At 45.5% G+C, this 18,611-nt stretch overlaps 13 non-coding genes and 1 pseudogene across 13 annotated transcripts; all 14 read left to right on the forward strand.

Moving 5' to 3' along the window:
* Positions 1–1,093: 1,093 nt before the first annotated feature.
* On the forward strand, positions 1,094–1,185 carry LOC141160423 (U2 spliceosomal RNA; annotated as a pseudogene).
* A 789-nt stretch (positions 1,186–1,974) lies between these two features.
* LOC141160151 (U2 spliceosomal RNA) lies at positions 1,975–2,156 on the forward strand. The gene has a single exon (XR_012250120.1). It is a non-coding gene; the product is annotated as a U2 spliceosomal RNA (small nuclear RNA).
* A 1,118-nt stretch (positions 2,157–3,274) lies between these two features.
* Positions 3,275–3,465, forward strand: LOC141158334 (U2 spliceosomal RNA). Its single transcript, XR_012248365.1, has one exon. It is a non-coding gene; the product is annotated as a U2 spliceosomal RNA (small nuclear RNA).
* A 1,121-nt stretch (positions 3,466–4,586) lies between these two features.
* LOC141158345 (U2 spliceosomal RNA) lies at positions 4,587–4,777 on the forward strand. The gene has a single exon (XR_012248376.1). It is a non-coding gene; the product is annotated as a U2 spliceosomal RNA (small nuclear RNA).
* Positions 4,778–5,897: 1,120 nt separating this feature from the next.
* LOC141159659 (U2 spliceosomal RNA) lies at positions 5,898–6,088 on the forward strand. The gene has a single exon (XR_012249662.1). It is a non-coding gene; the product is annotated as a U2 spliceosomal RNA (small nuclear RNA).
* A 1,118-nt stretch (positions 6,089–7,206) lies between these two features.
* On the forward strand, positions 7,207–7,399 carry LOC141159868 (U2 spliceosomal RNA). Its single transcript, XR_012249862.1, has one exon. It is a non-coding gene; the product is annotated as a U2 spliceosomal RNA (small nuclear RNA).
* Positions 7,400–8,517: 1,118 nt separating this feature from the next.
* Positions 8,518–8,708, forward strand: LOC141158357 (U2 spliceosomal RNA). Its single transcript, XR_012248387.1, has one exon. It is a non-coding gene; the product is annotated as a U2 spliceosomal RNA (small nuclear RNA).
* A 1,120-nt stretch (positions 8,709–9,828) lies between these two features.
* On the forward strand, positions 9,829–10,019 carry LOC141158368 (U2 spliceosomal RNA). The gene has a single exon (XR_012248398.1). It is a non-coding gene; the product is annotated as a U2 spliceosomal RNA (small nuclear RNA).
* Positions 10,020–11,135: 1,116 nt separating this feature from the next.
* On the forward strand, positions 11,136–11,326 carry LOC141158380 (U2 spliceosomal RNA). The gene has a single exon (XR_012248410.1). It is a non-coding gene; the product is annotated as a U2 spliceosomal RNA (small nuclear RNA).
* A 1,116-nt stretch (positions 11,327–12,442) lies between these two features.
* On the forward strand, positions 12,443–12,633 carry LOC141158391 (U2 spliceosomal RNA). The gene has a single exon (XR_012248421.1). It is a non-coding gene; the product is annotated as a U2 spliceosomal RNA (small nuclear RNA).
* Positions 12,634–13,746: 1,113 nt separating this feature from the next.
* Positions 13,747–13,937, forward strand: LOC141158402 (U2 spliceosomal RNA). The gene has a single exon (XR_012248432.1). It is a non-coding gene; the product is annotated as a U2 spliceosomal RNA (small nuclear RNA).
* A 1,122-nt stretch (positions 13,938–15,059) lies between these two features.
* Positions 15,060–15,250, forward strand: LOC141158414 (U2 spliceosomal RNA). The gene has a single exon (XR_012248444.1). It is a non-coding gene; the product is annotated as a U2 spliceosomal RNA (small nuclear RNA).
* A 1,118-nt stretch (positions 15,251–16,368) lies between these two features.
* Positions 16,369–16,561, forward strand: LOC141159869 (U2 spliceosomal RNA). Its single transcript, XR_012249863.1, has one exon. It is a non-coding gene; the product is annotated as a U2 spliceosomal RNA (small nuclear RNA).
* A 1,118-nt stretch (positions 16,562–17,679) lies between these two features.
* Positions 17,680–17,870, forward strand: LOC141158425 (U2 spliceosomal RNA). Its single transcript, XR_012248455.1, has one exon. It is a non-coding gene; the product is annotated as a U2 spliceosomal RNA (small nuclear RNA).
* The last annotated feature ends 741 nt before the right edge of the window (positions 17,871–18,611 follow it).

Genomic DNA, 18,611 nt, shown 5'->3' on the forward strand with positions numbered 1-18,611 from the left:
GAATTGAATTCAATGCTTTTTGTTCATTTGGCTTGTTTGTCGGATTTTGGGATGGACTCTTTGGCTTTGCTTTTCTTCTACTCATTGGATTTTTCATGTTAAAAGTTGCAGAAGCCAGATGACAAGCTCATTTTGGTTCAACTTCAGCAACTGTGCATTGCATTGCCATGTAATGTAATGCAATGCTATCTATCTAGCTCTCCCTCTATACTTCCTTTTGGATAAACAGACATATTAGGCAAGCATTTTGGAGCTTTCACCTAAATAACTACAGGTGGTGAGATAAGCTGCACAATATAATTGACCTTTCAGTATATTGTTGCACACACACCATCTATTTAGCAAATGCCCTTGTTATCAACAGCAGCCTTTTAAACTCACCTGAGCTAACAGGTATGTGAGCTGGTTACTCTGCTGCGCTTAAAATTTCTTTTTTGGTTTGCTACAATGCCTTTTCTGAAACGTTGTCTCCCTCTGCTGGAACACTGACTTCTTTCATTTAATGCCTGCAGACTATAAAAGAGAAACCAACCCAAAAAGTTTGGTTGATTAGTCTGTGGCATTCTTTTAAACTGTTGCTTATGGCGGTCTCTGTGAGCTTCTCAGTGACATTCAGCCATCCAGGTATCCCGCCTGCAGTAGACGGAATGTGGCAATGGAACGCTGGCTGCGCGTGTCATAATAGGCTCTGAGCCTTTATATACCTGCGCACAGCAGCAGCCACCTTCAGTCTGCTGCTGGACAGCCAGCAGCAGCAGCAGCAGCAGGAGAGGTAATTAATCAGCAACCCTCCTGCTAAGGGTAGACAGCTGCTCGTTCCACCCCCCCCCCCCGCCTTAATTGGTTCTCCTCCCTTCCAACGGTGTTGAGGCGGGTGGGAACAGCCGGGGGTTGAGGGTACTGTGCTAAAAGAGGTGGAGTTATGCAGATCTAAAACGCGTGGATTGCAGCAGCAGCAAGCCGAAAAGTGCAGGCATGTGAGGGATCTAGAGGTTGACAGCATGTCTTCTTAACGGGAGTCCAGGTGGCCATCTCCACAAATGGACTTTTCAGAATCCTTGGGTGGCACCGTAGTCGGAAACCAATTCTGGTTATCGCTTCTCGGCCTTTTGGCTAAGATCAAGTGTAGTATCTTTCGAAAAGGCGGTTTTGGATGTTGGCCGCCCTAGTAGATTGATACATTATGCACACTGGGGTTTAGGCGCTTGTTAGTACGCCAGGTGGCTAATATAGTCATCTGGTGGAAAGCATGGCCCCCCAGGATCGACGCCATTGGGCCGGGGAAGATCGAAAGCCCGAAGTGTGAAGTGCCCCAGGAGTGGTGACCCTGGGGTGCCTTAACTCACTGGGATTGGGAACCCCACTTGAGTTTATGGCACATTTGCACAAGCACTTCAAATTTTCTTTCTTCGCACACACCCTTATTCCGGGCCTTCTGGCCTTAGGATGGGGAATTTTTCAATTCCCGGTCGAAGGTCCGGGCAGTATTATACTGTGAAACCTTCACTATTTATTTAATTTCTTTGTCACTGTGTGTCCACTTATTCACGTGTGTCACGTCCTACTAGGATTTTGTCGGGATGCGGTTCCCTTACGGGTTCCTCTCTTGGCAGGTCTAGGGGGGGAGTGTGTGGCCATCAGGTTCCGCTCCCCCCTGAACCCCCCTGGCTCTCCTCTTTTGGGAGGAGAGCGTTGTTGGCTCCCCTCTTCCGGGAGGGGAGCACAGTCTTTGGCTCCCAGTGCCTTGCTCGGGTGAGAACTCGGGCAGGTGCTGGGGGTAAGATTGGGTCGCCTCTGGCTTCGGCTGGAGGTGGCTTTTTGTCCCTGTTCCTCGCTGTGGCCTTTTGGCTCGGAGGGACGGGGAATGGTTTGGGGGACCCTTCTCCTTTTGGAGAGGGTTTCAAGAAGACCAGCATCCTAGTGCACTTTTTTTGTGGCACTTGTCACTTTTTTAAGCGCACTCGGGTTTTGTACACGAATTCGGGCTTTCGAAAAAAGAAAAATCTGTTCTTATCAGTTTAATATCTGATACGTCCCCTATCTGGGGACCATATATTAAATGGATTTTTAGAACAGGGAGATGGAAAAAGAGCTTGCTCTGTCCACTCCACGCATTGACCTGGTATTGCAGTATCTCCAGGACCGGTGCACCCCTTCTTTAATGCAGTTTCTAAAATCAGAAAGAATTGAATTCAATGCTTTTTGTTCATTTGGCTTGTTTGTTGGATTTTGGGATGGACTCTTTGGCTTTGCTTTTCTTCTCCTCATTGGATTTTTCATGTTAAAAGTTGCAGAAGCCAGATGACAAGCTCATTTTGGTTGAACTTCAGCAACTGTGCATTGCATTGCCATGTAATGTAATGCAATGCTATCTATCTAGCTCTTCCTCTATACTTCCTTTTGGATAAACAGACATATTAGGCAAGCATTTTGGAGCTTTCACCTAAATAACTACAGGTGGTGAGATAAGCTGCACAATATAATTGACCTTTCAGTATATTGTTGCACACACACCATCTATTTAGCAAATGCCCTTGTTATCAACAGCAGCCTTTTAAACTCACCTGAGCTAACAGGTATGTGAGCTGGTTACTCTGCTGCGCTTAAAATTTCTTTTTTGGTTTGCTACAATGCCTTTTCTGAAACGTTGTCTCCCTCTGCTGGAACACTGACTTCTTTCATTTAATGCCTGCAGACTATAAAAGAGAAACCAACCCAAAAAGTTTGGTTGATTAGTCTGTGGCATTCTTTTAAACTGTTGCTTATGGCGGTCTCTGTGAGCTTCTCAGTGACATTCAGCCATCCAGGTATCCCGCCTGCAGTAGACGGAATGTAGCAATGGAACGCTGGCTGCGCGTGTCATAATAGGCTCTGAGCCTTTATATACCTGCGCACAGCAGCAGCCACCTTCAGTCTGCTGCTGGACAGCCAGCAGCAGCAGCAGCAGCAGGAGAGGTAATTAATCAGCAACCCTCCTGCTAAGGGTAGACAGCTGCTCGTTCCACCCCCCCCCCGCCTTAATTGGTTCTCCTCCCTTCCAACGGTGTTGAGGCGGGTGGGAACAGCCGGGGGTTGAGGGTACTGTGCTAAAAGAGGTGGAGTTATGCAGATCTAAAACGCGTGGATTGCAGCAGCAGCAAGCCGAAAAGTGCAGGCATGTGAGGGATCTAGAGGTTGACAGCATGTCTTCTTAACGGGAGTCCAGGTGGCCATCTCCACAAATGGACTTTTCAGAATCCTTGGGTGGCACCGTAGTCGGAAACCAATTCTGGTTATCGCTTCTCGGCCTTTTGGCTAAGATCAAGTGTAGTATCTGTTCTTATCAGTTTAATATCTGATACGTCCCCTATCTGGGGACCATATATTAAATGGATTTTTAGAACAGGGAGATGGAAAAAGAGCTTGCTCTGTCCACTCCACGCATTGACCTGGTATTGCAGTATCTCCAGGACCGGTGCACCCCTTCTTTAATGCAGTTTCTAAAATCAGAAAGAATTGAATTCAATGCTTTTTGTTCATTTGGCTTGTTTGTCGGATTTTGGGATGGACTCTTTGGCTTTGCTTTTCTTCTCCTCATTGGATTTTTCATGTTAAAAGTTGCAGAAGCCAGATGACAAGCTCATTTTGGTTCAACTTCAGCAACTGTTCATTGCATTGCCATGTAATGTAATGCAATGCTATCTATCTAGCTCTCCCTCTATACTTCTTTTTGGATAAACAGACATATTAGGCAAGCATTTTGGAGCTTTCACCTAAATAACTACAGGTGGTGAGATAAGCTGCACAATATAATTGACCTTTCAGTATATTGTTGCACACACACCATCTATTTAGCAAATGCCCTTGTTATCAACAGCAGCCTTTTAAACTCACCTGAGCTAACAGGTATGTGAGCTGGTTACTCTGCTGCGCTTAAAATTTCTTTTTTGGTTTGCTACAATGCCTTTTCTGAAACGTTGTCTCCCTCTGCTGGAACACTGACTTCTTTCATTTAATGCCTGCAGACTATAAAAGAGAAACCAACCCAAAAAGTTTGGTTGATTAGTCTGTGGCATTCTTTTAAACTGTTGCTTATGGCGGTCTCTGTGAGCTTCTCAGTGACATTCAGCCATCCAGGTATCCCGCCTGCAGTAGACGGAATGTGGCAATGGAACGCTGGCTGCGCGTGTCATAATAGGCTCTGAGCCTTTATATACCTGCGCACAGCAGCAGCCACCTTCAGTCTGCTGCTGGACAGCCAGCAGCAGCAGCAGCAGGAGAGGTAATTAATCAGCAACCCTCCTGCTAAGGGTAGACAGCTGCTCGTTCCACCCCACCCCCCCCCCCGCCTTAATTGGTTCTCCTCCCTTCCAACGGTGTTGAGGCGGGTGGGAACAGCCGGGGGTTGAGGGTACTGTGCTAAAAGAGGTGGAGTTATGCAGATCTAAAACGCGTGGATTGCAGCAGCAGCAAGCCGAAAAGTGCAGGCATGTGAGGGATCTAGAGGTTGACAGCATGTCTTCTTAACGGGAGTCCAGGTGGCCATCTCCACAAATGGACTTTTCAGAATCCTTGGGTGGCACCGTAGTCGGAAACCAATTCTGGTTATCGCTTCTCGGCCTTTTGGCTAAGATCAAGTGTAGTATCTGTTCTTATCAGTTTAATATCTGATACGTCCCCTATCTGGGGACCATATATTAAATGGATTTTTAGAACAGGGAGATGGAAAAAGAGCTTGCTCTGTCCACTCCACGCATTGACCTGGTATTGCAGTATCTCCAGGACCGGTGCACCCCTTCTTTAATGCAGTTTCTAAAATCAGAAAGAATTGAATTCAATGCTTTTTGTTCATTTGGCTTGTTTGTCGGATTTTGGGATGGACTCTTTGGCTTTGCTTTTCTTCTCCTCATTGGATTTTTCATGTTAAAAGTTGCAGAAGCCAGATGACAAGCTCATTTTGGTTGAACTTCAGCAACTGTGCATTGCATTGCCATGTAATGTAATGCAATGCTATCTATCTAGCTCTTCCTCTATACTTCCTTTTGGATAAACAGACATATTAGGCAAGCATTTTGGAGCTTTCACCTAAATAACTACAGGTGGTGAGATAAGCTGCACAATATAATTGACCTTTCAGTATATTGTTGCACACACACCATCTATTTAGCAAATGCCCTTGTTATCAACAGCAGCCTTTTAAACTCACCTGAGCTAACAGGTATGTGAGCTGGTTACTCTGCTGCGCTTAAAATTTCTTTTTTGGTTTGCTACAATGCCTTTTCTGAAACGTTGTCTCCCTCTGCTGGAACACTGACTTCTTTCATTTAATGCCTGCAGACTATAAAAGAGAAACCAACCCAAAAAGTTTGGTTGATTAGTCTGTGGCATTCTTTTAAACTGTTGCTTATGGCGGTCTCTGTGAGCTTCTCAGTGACATTCAGCCATCCAGGTATCCCGCCTGCAGTAGACGGAATGTGGCAATGGAACGCTGGCTGCGCGTGTCATAATAGGCTCTGAGCCTTTATATACCTGCGCACAGCAGCAGCCACCTTCAGTCTGCTGCTGGACAGCCAGCAGCAGCAGCAGCAGGAGAGGTAATTAATCAGCAACCCTCCTGCTAAGGGTAGACAGCTGCTCGTTCCACCCCACCCCCCCCCCGCCTTAATTGGTTCTCCTCCCTTCCAACGGTGTTGAGGCGGGTGGGAACAGCCGGGGGTTGAGGGTACTGTGCTAAAAGAGGTGGAGTTATGCAGATCTAAAACGCGTGGATTGCAGCAGCAGCAAGCCGAAAAGTGCAGGCATGTGAGGGATCTAGAGGTTGACAGCATGTCTTCTTAACGGGAGTCCAGGTGGCCATCTCCACAAATGGACTTTTCAGAATCCTTGGGTGGCACCGTAGTCGGAAACCAATTCTGGTTATCGCTTCTCGGCCTTTTGGCTAAGATCAAGTGTAGTATCTGTTCTTATCAGTTTAATATCTGATACGTCCCCTATCTGGGGACCATATATTAAATGGATTTTTAGAACAGGGAGATGGAAAAAGAGCTTGCTCTGTCCACTCCACGCATTGACCTGGTATTGCAGCATCTCCAGGACCGGTGCACCCCTTCTTTAATGCAGTTTCTAAAATCAGAAAGAATTGAATTCAATGCTTTTTGTTCATTTGGCTTGTTTGTCGGATTTTAGGATGGACTCTTTGGCTTTGCTTTTCTTCTCCTCATTGGATTTTTCATGTTAAAAGTTGCAGAAGCCAGATGACAAGCTCATTTTGGTTCAACTTCAGCAACTGTGCATTGCATTGCCATGTAATGTAATGCAATGCTATCTATCTAGCTCTCCCTCTATACTTCCTTTTGGATAAACAGACATATTAGGCAAGCATTTTGGAGCTTTCACCTAAATAACTACAGGTGGAGAGATAAGCTGCACAATATAATTGACCTTTCAGTATATTGTTGCACACACACCATCTATTTAGCAAATGCCCTTGTTATCAACAGCAGCCTTTTAAACTCACCTGAGCTAACAGGTATGTGAGCTGGTTACTCTGCTGCGCTTAAAATTTCTTTTTTGGTTTGCTACAATGCCTTTTCTGAAACGTTGTCTCCCTCTGCTGGAACACTGACTTCTTTCATTTAATGCCTGCAGACTATAAAAGAGAAACCAACCCAAAAAGTTTGGTTGATTAGTCTGTGGCATTCTTTTAAACTGTTGCTTATGGCGGTCTCTGTGAGCTTCTCAGTGACATTCAGCCATCCAGGTATCCCGCCTGCAGTAGACGGAATGTGGCAATGGAACGCTGGCTGCGCGTGTCATAATAGGCTCTGAGCCTTTATATACCTGCGCACAGCAGCAGCCACCTTCAGTCTGATGCTGGACAGCCAGCAGCAGCAGCAGCAGCAGGAGAGGTAATTAATCAGCAACCCTCCTGCTAAGGGTAGACAGCTGCTCGTTCCACCCCCCCCCCGCCTTAATTGGTTCTCCTCCCTTCCAACGGTGTTGAGGTGGGTGGGAACAGCCGGGGGTTGAGGGTACTGTGCTAAAAGAGGTGGAGTTATGCAGATCTAAAACGCGTGGATTGCAGCAGCAGCAAGCCGAAAAGTGCAGGCATGTGAGGGATCTAGAGGTTGACAGCATGTCTTCTTAACGGGAGTCCAGGTGGCCATCTCCACAAATGGACTTTTCAGAATCCTTGGGTGGCACCGTAGTCGGAAACCAATTCTGGTTATCGCTTCTCGGCCTTTTGGCTAAGATCAAGTGTAGTATCTGTTCTTATCAGTTTAATATCTGATACGTCCCCTATCTGGGGACCATATATTAAATGGATTTTTAGAACAGGGAGATGGAAAAAGAGCTTGCTCTGTCCACTCCACGCATTGACCTGGTATTGCAGTATCTCCAGGAAACCGGTGCACCCCTTCTTTAATGCAGTTTCTAAAATCAGAAAGAATTGAATTCAATGCTTTTTGTTCATTTGGCTTGTTTGTCGGATTTTGGGATGGACTCTTTGGCTTTGCTTTTCTTCTCCTCATTGGATTTTTCATGTTAAAAGTTGCAGAAGCCAGATGACAAGCTCATTTTGGTTCAACTTCAGCAACTGTGCATTGCATTGCCATGTAATGTAATGCAATGCTATCTATCTAGCTCTCCCTCTATACTTCCTTTTGGATAAACAGACATATTAGGCAAGCATTTTGGAGCTTTCACCTAAATAACTACAGGTGGTGAGATAAGCTGCACAATATAATTGACCTTTCAGTATATTGTTGCACACACACCATCTATTTAGCAAATGCCCTTGTTATCAACAGCAGCCTTTTAAACTCACCTGAGCTAACAGGTATGTGAGCTGGTTACTCTGCTGCGCTTAAAATTTCTTTTTTGGTTTGCTACAATGCCTTTTCTGAAACGTTGTCTCCCTCTGCTGGAACACTGACTTCTTTCATTTAATGCCTGCAGACTATAAAAGAGAAACCAACCCAAAAAGTTTGGTTGATTAGTCTGTGGCATTCTTTTAAACTGTTGCTTATGGCGGTCTCTGTGAGCTTCTCAGTGACATTCAGCCATCCAGGTATCCCGCCTGCAGTAGACGGAATGTGGCAATGGAACGCTGGCTGCGCGTGTCATAATAGGCTCTGAGCCTTTATATACCTGCGTACAGCAGCAGCCACCTTCAGTCTGCTGCTGGACAGCCAGCAGCAGCAGCAGCAGCAGGAGAGGTAATTAATCAGCAACCCTCCTGCTAAGGGTAGACAGCTGCTCGTTCCACCCCCCCCCCGCCTTAATTGGTTCTCCTCCCTTCCAACGGTGTTGAGGCAGGTGGGAACAGCCGGGGGTTGAGGGTACTGTGCTAAAAGAGGTGGAGTTATGCAGATCTAAAACGCGTGGATTGCAGCAGCAGCAAGCCGAAAAGTGCAGGCATGTGAGGGATCTAGAGGTTGACAGCATGTCTTCTTAACGGGAGTCCAGGTGGCCATCTCCACAAATGGACTTTTCAGAATCCTTGGGTGGCACCGTAGTCGGAAACCAATTCTGGTTATCGCTTCTCGGCCTTTTGGCTAAGATCAAGTGTAGTATCTGTTCTTATCAGTTTAATATCTGATACGTCCCCTATCTGGGGACCATATATTAAATGGATTTTTAGAACAGGGAGATGGAAAAAGAGCTTGCTCTGTCCACTCCACGCATTGACCTGGTATTGCAGTATCTCCAGGACCGGTGCACCCCTTCTTTAATGCAGTTTCTAAAATCAGAAAGAATTGAATTCAATGCTTTTTGTTCATTTGGCTTGTTTGTCGGATTTTGGGATGGACTCATTGGCTTTGCTTTTCTTCTCCTCATTGGATTTTTCATGTTAAAAGTTGCAGAAGCCAGATGACAAGCTCATTTTGGTTCAACTTCAGCAACTGTGCATTGCATTGCCATGTAATGTAATGCAATGCTATCTATCTAGCTCTCCCTCTATACTTCCTTTTGGATAAACAGACATATTAGGCAAGCATTTTGGAGCTTTCACCTAAATAACTACAGGTGGTGAGATAAGCTGCACAATATAATTGACCTTTCAGTATATTGTTGCACACACACCATCTATTTAGCAAATGCCCTTGTTATCAACAGCAGCCTTTTAAACTCACCTGAGCTAACAGGTATGTGAGCTGGTTACTCTGCTGCGCTTAAAATTTCTTTTTTGGTTTGCTACAATGCCTTTTCTGAAACGTTGTCTCCCTCTGCTGGAACACTGACTTCTTTCATTTAATGCCTGCAGACTATAAAAGAGAAACCAACCCAAAAAGTTTGGTTGATTAGTCTGTGGCATTCTTTTAAACTGTTGCTTATGGCGGTCTCTGTGAGCTTCTCAGTGACATTCAGCCATCCAGGTATCCCGCCTGCAGTAGACGGAATGTGGCAATGGAACGCTGGCTGCGCGTGTCATAATAGGCTCTGAGCCTTTATATACCTGCGCACAGCAGCAGCCACCTTCAGTCTGCTGCTGGACAGCCAGCAGCAGCAGCAGCAGCAGGAGAGGTAATTAAACAGCAACCCTCCTGCTAAGGGTAGACAGCTGCTCGTTCCACCCCCCCCCCCAGCCTTAATTGGTTCTCCTCCCTTCCAACGGTGTTGAGGCGGGTGGGAACAGCCGGGGGTTGAGGGTACTGTGCTAAAAGAGGTGGAGTTATGCAGATCTAAAACGCGTGGATTGCAGCAGCAGCAAGCCGAAAAGTGCAGGCATGTGAGGGATCTAGAGGTTGACAGCATGTCTTCTTAACGGGAGTCCAGGTGGCCATCTCCACAAATGGACTTTTCAGAATCCTTGGGTGGCACCGTAGTCGGAAACCAATTCTGGTTATCGCTTCTCGGCCTTTTGGCTAAGATCAAGTGTAGTATCTGTTCTTATCAGTTTAATATCTGATACGTCCCCTATCTGGGGACCATATATTAAATGGATTTTTAGAACAGGGAGATGGAAAAAGAGCTTGCTCTGTCCACTCCACGCATTGACCTGGTATTGCAGTATCTCCAGGACCGGTGCACCCCTTCTTTAATGCAGTTTCTAAAATCAGAAAGAATTGAATTCAATGCTTTTTGTTCATTTGGCTTGTTTGTCGGATTTTGGGATGGACTCTTTGGCTTTGCTTTTCTTCTCCTCATTGGATTTTTCATGTTAAAAGTTGCAGAAGCCAGATGACAAGCTCATTTTGGTTCAACTTCAGCAACTGTGCATTGCATTGCCATGTAATGTAATGCAATGCTATCTATCTAGCTCTCCCTCTATACTTCCTTTTGGATAAACAGACATATTAGGCAAGCATTTTGGAGCTTTCACCTAAATAACTACAGGTGGTGAGATAAGCTGCACAATATAATTGACCTTTCAGTATATTGTTGCACACACACCATCTATTTAGCAAATGCCCTTGTTATCAACAGCAGCCTTTTAAACTCACCTGAGCTAACAGGTATGTGAGCTGGTTACTCTGCTGCGCTTAAAATTTCTTTTTTGGTTTGCTACAATGCCTTTTCTGAAACGTTGTCTCCCTCTGCTGGAACACTGACTTCTTTCATTTAATGCCTGCAGACTATAAAAGAGAAACCAACCCAAAAAGTTTGGTTGATTAGTCTGTGGCATTCTTTTAAACTGTTGCTTATGGCGGTCTCTGTGAGCTTCTCAGTGACATTCAGCCATCCAGGTATCCCGCCTGCAGTAGACGGAATGTGGCAATGGAACGCTGGCTGCGCGTGTCATAATAGGCTCTGAGCCTTTATATACCTGCGCACAGCAGCAGCCACCTTCAGTCTGCTGCTGGACAGCCAGCAGCAGCAGCAGCAGCAGGAGAGGTAATTAATCAGCAACCCTCCTGCTAAGGGTAGACAGCTGCTCGTTCCACCCCCCCCGCCTTAATTGCTTCTCCTCCCTTCCAACGGTGTTGAGGCGGGTGGGAACAGCCCGGGGTTGAGGGTACTGTGCTAAAAGAGGTGGAGTTATGCAGATCTAAAACGCGTGGATTGCAGCAGCAGCAAGCCGAAAAGTGCAGGCATGTGAGGGATCTAGAGGTTGACAGCATGTCTTCTTAACGGGAGTCCAGGTGGCCATCTCCACAAATGGACTTTTCAGAATCCTTGGGTGGCACCGTAGTCGGAAACCAATTCTGGTTATCGCTTCTCGGCCTTTTGGCTAAGATCAAGTGTAGTATCTGTTCTTATCAGTTTAATATCTGATACGTCCCCTATCTGGGGACCATATATTAAATGGATTTTTAGAACAGGGAGATGGAAAAAGAGCTTGCTCTGTCCACTCCACGCATTGACCTGGTATTGCAGTATCTCCAGGACCGGTGCACCCCTTCTTTAATGCAGTTTCTAAAATCAGAAAGAATTGAATTCAATGCTTTTTGTTCATTTGGCTTGTTTGTCGGATTTTGGGATGGACTCTTTGGCTTTGCTTTTCTTCTCCTCATTGGATTTTTCATGTTAAAAGTTGCAGAAGCCAGATGACAAGCTCATTTTGGTTCAACTTCAGCAACTGTGCATTGCATTGCCATGTAATGTAATGCAATGCTATCTATCTAGCTCTCCCTCTATACTTCCTTTTGGATAAACAGACATATTAGGCAAGCATTTTGGAGCTTTCACCTAAATAACTACAGGTGGTGAGATAAGCTGCACAATATAATTGACCTTTCAGTATATTGTTGCACACACACCATCTATTTAGCAAATGCCCTTGTTATCAACAGCAGCCTTTTAAACTCACCTGAGCTAACAGGTATGTGAGCTGGTTACTCTGCTGCGCTTAAAATTTCTTTTTTGGTTTGCTACAATGCCTTTTCTGAAACGTTGTCTCCCTCTGCTGGAACACTGACTTCTTTCATTTAATGCCTGCAGACTATAAAAGAGAAACCAACCCAAAAAGTTTGGTTGATTAGTCTGTGGCATTCTTTTAAACTGTTGCTTATGGCGGTCTCTGTGAGCTTCTCAGTGACATTCAGCCATCCAGGTATCCCGCCTGCAGTAGACGGAATGTGGCAATGGAACGCTGGCTGCGCGTGTCATAATAGGCTCTGAGCCTTTATATACCTGCGCACAGCAGCAGCCACCTTCAGTCTGCTGCTGGACAGCCAGCAGCAGCAGCAGCAGCAGGAGAGGTAATTAATCAGCAACCCTCCTGCTAAGGGTAGACAGCTGCTCGTTCCACCCCCCCCGCCTTAATTGCTTCTCCTCCCTTCCAACGGTGTTGAGGCGGGTGGGAACAGCCCGGGGTTGAGGGTACTGTGCTAAAAGAGGTGGAGTTATGCAGATCTAAAACGCGTGGATTGCAGCAGCAGCAAGCCGAAAAGTGCAGGCATGTGAGGGATCTAGAGGTTGACAGCATGTCTTCTTAACGGGAGTCCAGGTGGCCATCTCCACAAATGGACTTTTCAGAATCCTTGGGTGGCACCGTAGTCGGAAACCAATTCTGGTTATCGCTTCTCGGCCTTTTGGCTAAGATCAAGTGTAGTATCTGTTCTTATCAGTTTAATATCTGATACGTCCCCTATCTGGGGACCATATATTAAATGGATTTTTAGAACAGGGAGATGGAAAAAGAGCTTGCTCTGTCCACTCCACGCATTGACCTGGTATTGCAGTATCTCCAGGACCGGTGCACCCCTTCTTTAATGCAGTTTCTAAAATCAGAAAGAATTGAATTCAATGCTTTTTGTTCATTTGGCTTGTTTGTCGGATTTTGGGATGGACTCTTTGGCTTTGCTTTTCTTCTCCTCATTGGATTTTTCATGTTAAAAGTTGCAGAAGCCAGATGACAAGCTCATTTTGGTTCAACTTCAGCAACTGTGCATTGCATTGCCATGTAATGTAATGCAATGCTATCTATCTAGCTCTCCCTCTATACTTCCTTTTGGATAAACAGACATATTAGGCAAGCATTTTGGAGCTTTCACCTAAATAACTACAGGTGGTGAGATAAGCTGCACAATATAATTGACCTTTCAGTATATTGTTGCACACACACCATCTATTTAGCAAATGCCCTTGTTATCAACAGCAGCCTTTTAAACTCACCTGAGCTAACAGGTATGTGAGCTGGTTACTCTGCTGCGCTTAAAATTTCTTTTTTGGTTTGCTACAATGCCTTTTCTGAAACGTTGTCTCCCTCTGCTGGAACACTGACTTCTTTCATTTAATGCCTGCAGACTATAAAAGAGAAACCAACCCAAAAAGTTTGGTTGATTAGTCTGTGGCATTCTTTTAAACTGTTGCTTATGGCGGTCTCTGTGAGCTTCTCAGTGACATTCAGCCATCCAGGTATCCCGCCTGCAGTAGACGGAATGTGGCAATGGAACGCTGGCTGCGCGTGTCATAATAGGCTCTGAGCCTTTATATACCTGCGCACAGCAGCAGCCACCTTCAGTCTGCTGCTGGACAGCCAGCAGCAGCAGCAGCAGGAGAGGTAATTAATCAGCAACCCTCCTGCTAAGGGTAGACAGCTGCTCGTTCCACCCCCCCCGCCTTAATTGGTTCTCCTCCCTTCCAACGGTGTTGAGGCGGGTGGGAACAGCCGGGGGTTGAGGGTACTGTGCTAAAAGAGGTGGAGTTATGCAGATCTAAAACGCGTGGATTGCAGCAGCAGCAAGCCGAAAAGTGCAGGCATGTGAGGGATCTAGAGGTTGACAGCATGTCTTCTTAACGGGAGTCCAGGTGGCCATCTCCACAAATGGACTTTTCAGAATCCTTGGGTGGCACCGTAGTCGGAAACCAATTCTGGTTATCGCTTCTCGGCCTTTTGGCTAAGATCAAGTGTAGTATCTGTTCTTATCAGTTTAATATCTGATACGTCCCCTATCTGGGGACCATATATTAAATGGATTTTTAGAACAGGGAGATGGAAAAAGAGCTTGCTCTGTCCACTCCACGCATTGACCTGGTATTGCAGTATCTCCAGGACCGGTGCACCCCTTCTTTAATGCAGTTTCTAAAATCAGAAAGAATTGAATTCAATGCTTTTTGTTCATTTGGCTTGTTTGTCGGATTTTGGGATGGACTCTTTGGCTTTGCTTTTCTTCTCCTCATTGGATTTTTCATGTTAAAAGTTGCAGAAGCCAGATGACAAGCTCATTTTGGTTCAACTTCAGCAACTGTTCATTGCATTGCCATGTAATGTAATGCAATGCTATCTATCTAGCTCTCCCTCTATACTTCTTTTTGGATAAACAGACATATTAGGCAAGCATTTTGGAGCTTTCACCTAAATAACTACAGGTGGTGAGATAAGCTGCACAATATAATTGACCTTTCAGTATATTGTTGCACACACACCATCTATTTAGCAAATGCCCTTGTTATCAACAGCAGCCTTTTAAACTCACCTGAGCTAACAGGTATGTGAGCTGGTTACTCTGCTGCGCTTAAAATTTCTTTTTTGGTTTGCTACAATGCCTTTTCTGAAACGTTGTCTCCCTCTGCTGGAACACTGACTTCTTTCATTTAATGCCTGCAGACTATAAAAGAGAAACCAACCCAAAAAGTTTGGTTGATTAGTCTGTGGCATTCTTTTAAACTGTTGCTTATGGCGGTCTCTGTGAGCTTCTCAGTGACATTCAGCCATCCAGGTATCCCGCCTGCAGTAGACGGAATGTGGCAATGGAACGCTGGCTGCGCGTGTCATAATAGGCTCTGAGCCTTTATATACCTGCGCACAGCAGCAGCCACCTTCAGTCTGCTGCTGGACAGCCAGCAGCAGCAGCAGCAGGAGAGGTAATTAATCAGCAACCCTCCTGCTAAGGGTAGACAGCTGCTCGTTCCACCCCACCCCCCCCCCCCGCCTTAATTGGTTCTCCTCCCTTCCAACGGTGTTGAGGCGGGTGGGAACAGCCGGGGGTTGAGGGTACTGTGCTAAAAGAGGTGGAGTTATGCAGATCTAAAACGCGTGGATTGCAGCAGCAGCAAGCCGAAAAGTGCAGGCATGTGAGGGATCTAGAGGTTGACAGCATGTCTTCTTAACGGGAGTCCAGGTGGCCATCTCCACAAATGGACTTTTCAGAATCCTTGGGTGGCACCGTAGTCGGAAACCAATTCTGGTTATCGCTTCTCGGCCTTTTGGCTAAGATCAAGTGTAGTATCTGTTCTTATCAGTTTAATATCTGATACGTCCCCTATCTGGGGACCATATATTAAATGGATTTTTAGAACAGGGAGATGGAAAAAGAGCTTGCTCTGTCCACTCCACGCATTGACCTGGTATTGCAGTATCTCCAGGACCGGTGCACCCCTTCTTTAATGCAGTTTCTAAAATCAGAAAGAATTGAATTCAATGCTTTTTGTTCATTTGGCTTGTTTGTCGGATTTTGGGATGGACTCTTTGGCTTTGCTTTTCTTCTCCTCATTGGATTTTTCATGTTAAAAGTTGCAGAAGCCAGATGACAAGCTCATTTTGGTTCAACTTCAGCAACTGTGCATTGCATTGCCATGTAATGTAATGCAATGCTATCTATCTAGCTCTCCCTCTATACTTCCTTTTGGATAAACAAACATATTAGGCAAGCATTTTGGAGCTTTCACCTAAATAACTACAGGTGGAGAGATAAGCTGCACAATATAATTGACCTTTCAGTATATTGTTGCACACACACCATCTATTTAGCAAATGCCCTTGTTATCAACAGCAGCCTTTTAAACTCACCTGAGCTAACAGGTATGTGAGCTGGTTACTCTGCTGCGCTTAAAATTTCTTTTTTGGTTTGCTACAATGCCTTTTCTGAAACGTTGTCTCCCTCTGCTGGAACACTGACTTCTTTCATTTAATGCCTGCAGACTATAAAAGAGAAACCAACCCAAAAAGTTTGGTTGATTAGTCTGTGGCATTCTTTTAAACTGTTGCTTATGGCGGTCTCTGTGAGCTTCTCAGTGACATTCAGCCATCCAGGTATCCCGCCTGCAGTAGACGGAATGTGGCAATGGAAAGCTGGCTGCGCGTGTCATAATAGGCTCTGAGCCTTTATATACCTGCGCACAGCAGCAGCCACCTTCAGTCTGATGCTGGACAGCCAGCAGCAGCAGCAGCAGCAGGAGAGGTAATTAATCAGCAACCCTCCTGCTAAGGGTAGACAGCTGCTCGTTCCACCCCCCCCCCGCCTTAATTGGTTCTCCTCCCTTCCAACGGTGTTGAGGCGGGTGGGAACAGCCGGGGGTTGAGGGTACTGTGCTAAAAGAGGTGGAGTTATGCAGATCTAAAACGCGTGGATTGCAGCAGCAGCAAGCCGAAAAGTGCAGGCATGTGAGGGATCTAGAGGTTGACAGCATGTCTTCTTAACGGGAGTCCAGGTGGCCATCTCCACAAATGGACTTTTCAGAATCCTTGGGTGGCACCGTAGTCGGAAACCAATTCTGGTTATCGCTTCTCGGCCTTTTGGCTAAGATCAAGTGTAGTATCTGTTCTTATCAGTTTAATATCTGATACGTCCCCTATCTGGGGACCATATATTAAATGGATTTTTAGAACAGGGAGATGGAAAAAGAGCTTGCTCTGTCCACTCCACGCATTGACCTGGTATTGCAGTATCTCCAGGAAACCGGTGCACCCCTTCTTTAATGCAGTTTCTAAAATCAGAAAGAATTGAATTCAATGCTTTTTGTTCATTTGGCTTGTTTGTCGGATTTTGGGATGGACTCTTTGGCTTTGCTTTTCTTCTCCTCATTGGATTTTTCATGTTAAAAGTTGCAGAAGCCAGATGACAAGCTCATTTTGGTTCAACTTCAGCAACTGTGCATTGCATTGCCATGTAATGTAATGCAATGCTATCTATCTAGCTCTCCCTCTATACTTCCTTTTGGATAAACAGACATATTAGGCAAGCATTTTGGAGCTTTCACCTAAATAACTACAGGTGGTGAGATAAGCTGCACAATATAATTGACCTTTCAGTATATTGTTGCACACACACCATCTATTTAGCAAATGCCCTTGTTATCAACAGCAGCCTTTTAAACTCACCTGAGCTAACAGGTATGTGAGCTGGTTACTCTGCTGCGCTTAAAATTTCTTTTTTGGTTTGCTACAATGCCTTTTCTGAAACGTTGTCTCCCTCTGCTGGAACACTGACTTCTTTCATTTAATGCCTGCAGACTATAAAAGAGAAACCAACCCAAAAAGTTTGGTTGATTAGTCTGTGGCATTCTTTTAAACTGTTGCTTATGGCGGTCTCTGTGAGCTTCTCAGTGACATTCAGCCATCCAGGTATCCCGCCTGCAGTAGACGGAATGTGGCAATGGAACGCTGGCTGCGCGTGTCATAATAGGCTCTGAGCCTTTATATACCTGCGTACAGCAGCAGCCACCTTCAGTCTGCTGCTGGACAGCCAGCAGCAGCAGCAGCAGCAGGAGAGGTAATTAATCAGCAACCCTCCTGCTAAGGGTAGACAGCTGCTCGTTCCACCCCCCCCCCGCCTTAATTGGTTCTCCTCCCTTCCAACGGTGTTGAGGCGGGTGGGAACAGCCGGGGGTTGAGGGTACTGTGCTAAAAGAGGTGGAGTTATGCAGATCTAAAACGCGTGGATTGCAGCAGCAGCAAGCCGAAAAGTGCAGGCATGTGAGGGATCTAGAGGTTGACAGCATGTCTTCTTAACGGGAGTCCAGGTGGCCATCTCCACAAATGGACTTTTCAGAATCCTTGGGTGGCACCGTAGTCGGAAACCAATTCTGGTTATCGCTTCTCGGCCTTTTGGCTAAGATCAAGTGTAGTATCTGTTCTTATCAGTTTAATATCTGATACGTCCCCTATCTGGGGACCATATATTAAATGGATTTTTAGAACAGGGAGATGGAAAAAGAGCTTGCTCTGTCCACTCCACGCATTGACCTGGTATTGCAGTATCTCCAGGACCGGTGCACCCCTTCTTTAATGCAGTTTCTAAAATCAGAAAGAATTGAATTCAATGCTTTTTGTTCATTTGGCTTGTTTGTCGGATTTTGGGATGGACTCTTTGGCTTTGCTTTTCTTCTCCTCATTGGATTTTTCATGTTAAAAGTTGCAGAAGCCAGATGACAAGCTCATTTTGGTTCAACTTCAGCAACTGTGCATTGCATTGCCATGTAATGTAATGCAATGCTATCTATCTAGCTCTCCCTCTATACTTCCTTTTGGATAAACAGACATATTAGGCAAGCATTTTGGAGCTTTCACCTAAATAACTACAGGTGGTGAGATAAGCTGCACAATATAATTGACCTTTCAGTATATTGTTGCACACACACCATCTATTTAGCAAATGCCCTTGTTATCAACAGCAGCCTTTTAAACTCACCTGAGCTAACAGGTATGTGAGCTGGTTACTCTGCTGCGCTTAAAATTTCTTTTTTGGTTTGCTACAATGCCTTTTCTGAAACGTTGTCTCCCTCTGCTGGAACACTGACTTCTTTCATTTAATGCCTGCAGACTATAAAAGAGAAACCAACCCAAAAAGTTTGGTTGATTAGTCTGTGGCATTCTTTTAAACTGTTGCTTATGGCGGTCTCTGTGAGCTTCTCAGTGACATTCAGCCATCCAGGTATCCCGCCTGCAGTAGACGGAATGTGGCAATGGAACGCTGGCTGCGCGTGTCATAATAGGCTCTGAGCCTTTATATACCTGCGCACAG

This window comes from Phyllobates terribilis, unplaced genomic scaffold (assembly GCF_046119375.1).
Source record: "Phyllobates terribilis strain yellow unplaced genomic scaffold, ASM4611937v1 Scaffold_8__6_contigs__length_399053987, whole genome shotgun sequence".
Lineage (NCBI taxonomy): Eukaryota > Metazoa > Chordata > Amphibia > Anura > Dendrobatidae > Phyllobates > Phyllobates terribilis.